At 44.6% G+C, this 4,144-nt stretch overlaps 1 non-coding gene across 1 annotated transcript; it reads left to right on the forward strand.

Annotated features, from left to right (window-relative positions):
- The first annotated feature begins 714 nt into the window (after nt 1–714).
- trnaf-aaa lies at nt 715–787 on the forward strand. Its single transcript has one exon. It is a non-coding gene; the product is annotated as a tRNA-Phe (tRNA).
- Nucleotides 788–4,144: the final 3,357 nt, after the last annotated feature.

Raw genomic sequence — 4,144 nt, forward strand, 5'->3', positions numbered from 1 at the left:
TGGAATTGAAATTGTGTAACCAAATTAGTGTTTTAGGATTATTAAATTTAACAGCACATGAACCAATTAATTTGCTCGCTGAATGCACCACTGTTGGTGGAAGAGTGCTGAGTGCAATTGGCTGCCGCTTTTCGCCCAAAAATATAGTCAATTCTGTTAAGCGCTTTGAGACGTCTCTAAGACGTGTTGAAGCACAGTATGAAATGTAAGGATGGCCAAAGTATAACAGAGTAAAATAATATGACGTATGTTTATATGTGTGAATTACAGTTGCAAAGCAGATACCACGAAGGTTTTCATTATGCAGAGGCTAATCAAAGACTTAAACACATCGTCAGGAAAAGTGGTAGAGAGCAGGACACGAGAATAAATTACAAAGAACTTTGACTCAAAGAAAGATGACGAAGTGCTGCGTGTTCTGAGGGGATGTTATCAGGTGGGCATAGCTGGCTTCTTGATCCAAACTAACCTGGTGATCTTGGTCATTCAGAAGCATTGTTCAAAACCGCTTGAAGGACGGCATTCGGGGCTCACCCAAGATCTGTCATGATTCCCTAAGATGAAGTTCTCCTAACCTGAAAGGGGCGCGCATCAATTTATTTTTTGTCAGTATAAATTTGCTATCAGGTTCCGAAAATGAGGGACCAGTGGTTATTAGCAAAACAAGATTTGTGCAATTTTTGAAAATAAGCGGAAACACGTAAATTTACAACGGCCGTAATATCTCAGTTGGAAGAGCGTTAGACTAAAGACCTAAAGGTCCCTGGTTCAATCCCGGGTTTCGGCAGATTTTTTTTCTGTTTGATTGTGACTCACAGCCTATGTTTGTCCTTTAAATACTGCCCGTTTGGGAGATTTTACATTGTGAATCTTCTGCGAGGTTCTGTTTCAATTACACAAACACAATTTATTATTTCCAATGACTTGAAGGTGAAGATCAATTTTGATAAATGTGCAGCAAATCAACAAAGAGCCATTCAGTTATATATTGCCATGTTCTCGTTTTGAAATTCCAGTTATTTGATGCGCAAAATGGTTCGTTCCTGCGCCATTGGTTTAGTGGTATTATGCAAGATTTCTACTGTTGAGAGCCATGTTTGATTCGTAATGGTTGATTCGATGTTCCCCTATCCCTGCCCTGCTCTGCGCTTGAATATTATTATTATATCTGGAGAAGTAGATTTTTGCTAGCAGCAGCCATCATGGATTTTCCAAAAAAAAATACATGCTGACCAATGTTAGCGAATTATTTGGGAAGCTCAGAATCAAACTAGTGAAATGTAATAGATATGAGGCAGTTCTGTTTCCAGATGGGCTTTGACAAAATGCCACATCTGAGGAAATAGATTAAAATCGGTGCTTGTGGGATCATGGTGGAGAAGAATGCGTCGTAAAATTCCAGCAATGGAGCGTGTTGGAAGGAGATGTGAACGGAATGAAGTTGGAAAGCCGGAATGGGTCACAGCACCCATGGGCGGCATGAACGTGTGCGTAAGAACCCATGACGGAGAGATACCGATACGATGAACACCATGTGTTGGTTGAGATGAGCGGATCTGTAGGCAGGTAATGGTCTGAAGGTGATGTGACTGTAAGAGTCATTACTTTTAGAAACTGAGTGATTTTGTCTCGGGTGGAGGAGAGAACAGAGGAGGAGCTCTGTGGTGACCCTTGCGGAGGCCTGAACTCTCCAACCGAAACCATGGAAACAGAAGATTTGGAACCACAGACGGTTACTGACAAGACGGACTGCTTGATCATCAGCCAAGTCTGCCTTTCGACAGCGAGAGAGAGTAAAGAGCAGGCAGAGCAGGTCATCCAGTAACCGGTATCAGTCGATACCAGGGGCGGAGAGGCGCCAGCCCACGTTGTGGGGATCACCAGCCGTCCGAACCTGGAGGCCCGATAGCTCATAACGAGAACATGACGAGTGCTGTCTTAGCTTGAATCCAGTTACAGGCCTTTTTTTAAATAAATGTAGATCCATTTGCCCCGTTTCTTTGGAGCTCCCTTTTTTGTCTCACTATGGATGCACTTTATACGAAAGTCGCGATAACAAATGCAGTGACTATTATTGAACGAAAGATGACTAAAATGTTAAGAAAATTACAGATTTCTTTATTGGCAATATTGACTCCACCTGAAAAAAGTCTGGATTTGAACTTGACCTGAAATTGAATGCTCTGCGCTTAGCAACAACACACCAATGTGTTCACATTTCCACATTTTGAATCATACAGATTACGGAGCATATCATCCACAATAATGCAGCCCATATTCTGTCCTGCAAAAGGCTCCACTCCAAAACAGCACCCTATTCTTTCGTGCTCCGGGTCTGGCCTCCTCCTCGTCCTCTGAGTCCTCCCTGCACCCTCGGCGGCCGTGCCTTCAGCCCTATGCCCTGGAACCACCTTCCTCTCTCACTTCGTCTCGGTTCCTCCCTTCCCATTTCCAGGTCTCTGCTGAAGAACTTTCTTTTCGACCTTTGCCCACCTCGACGTAGCTCGGTCCCGGAATCTGTGACTGTTAAGCGCTCTGAGACGCCCTCCGGCGTGGAGCGCGCTGTTTAAATCCATTTTGTTGTTGTTATGTGTGTGAAAGAGTGAGACAGAGAGTAAATTTTTTTGTGAGAGACAGGCAGAGACTGTATTTATGTGAGACAGAATGATTGTGTGCGTGAATTAGAGAGAGAGGACTTTGTGTGTGCGACCGAGACAGCGACAGAAAGTCTGTGTGTGAGACAGAGAGACTGTGTTGTGGGAGACAGAGAGAGACAGTATGTGTGTGAGGTACAGAGAGATTGTGTGTGAGAGAGAAAGACAGAGAGAGACCGTGTGTGTTTGAGAGAGACAGAGAGAAAGTGTGTGTGTGAGAGAGAGAGACAGAGAGAGGCTATGTGTGAGAGAGAGAGATAGAGAGCGACTGTGTGTTTGAGAGTCAGAGAGAGTCTTTGTGCGTGTCAGAGACAGAGAGTGACTGTAAGTGTGTGTGAGAGACAGAAAGAGACTGTTTGTATACATGACACAGTGAGAGACTATGTGTGTATTTGTGTGTGAGAGAGATAGTCAGAGAGACTGTGTGTGTGAATAACAGAGAGGTTGTTTGCGTGAATCTGAGAGTGACCGTTTGTGTGTGCGTGTGAGAGAGAGAGAGACTGCGAGTGTATGTGTGAGAGAGAAAGAACGAGAGAGAGACACAGAGAGAGACCGTGTGTGNTTTTGAGAGAGAGAGAGAGTTTGTGCGTGTGAGAGACAGAGAGATACTGTGTGTCTGAGACACACAGATAGACTGTGTGTATGAGAGAGGTAGACTGTGTGTATGTGACAGAGACTGTGTGAGTGAGAGACAGCGAGAGACTGCATGTGTGCAATCTATCAGTGCAATTTTGTTGTTGCTGTTGTTGCTGTGTGAGAAACAGAGCTGCTGTCTCTATATGAGTGTGAGAGAGAAAGACTGCTTGTGCGTGAGAGGCAGACAGAGAGAGACTGTGTGGGTGTGAAAGAGAGGGACTTTATGTGTGTGCAAAGGACAGAGGAGGACTGTGTTTCTCTGCGAGAGACTGAATAAGACAGTATGTATGAGAAAGAGAAAGACTGTGTGTATGTGAGAGAGACAGAGAGAGACAGTGTGTGATTGAGGCAGAGAGTGTGTGTCTGGGTGAGACAGAGCGAGAGATTTAGAATGCGTGTTTGTGTGTGGGAGAGAGAGAGAGAAAGAGAGAAAGAGAAAGACTACGTGTGTGAGAGACAGAGAGAGACTGTGTATGTGAGAGACAGGAGACTGTAGTTATGCGAGATAAAGAACTGTGTGTGTGAGACACAGAGAGAGACTGTGTGTGTGTGTGTGTGAGAGAGACAGAGATAGACTGTATGTGTTACAGAGAGACTCTGTGTGTGTGCGTGTGAGCCAGAGAGAGAGAAAGAGAGACTGCGTGTGAGAGATAGAGAGAGAATGTGTGTTTCAGAGCGAGAGACACTTTGTGTTGGAGACAGAGAGAGAAACTGTGTGTGAGACAGAAAGAGAGGAAGACTGTATCTGACTGTGATAGGCAGAGAGAGACTATTTGTAAGAGAAACAGAGAGAGACTGTGTGTGTGTGTGCGAGAGAGAGAGAGAGAGAGACTGTGTGACTGAGAGACAGAGAT

The sequence above is a fragment of the Callorhinchus milii genome, unplaced genomic scaffold (assembly GCF_018977255.1).
Source record: "Callorhinchus milii isolate IMCB2004 unplaced genomic scaffold, IMCB_Cmil_1.0 Scaffold36, whole genome shotgun sequence".
Taxonomy (NCBI): domain Eukaryota; kingdom Metazoa; phylum Chordata; class Chondrichthyes; order Chimaeriformes; family Callorhinchidae; genus Callorhinchus; species Callorhinchus milii.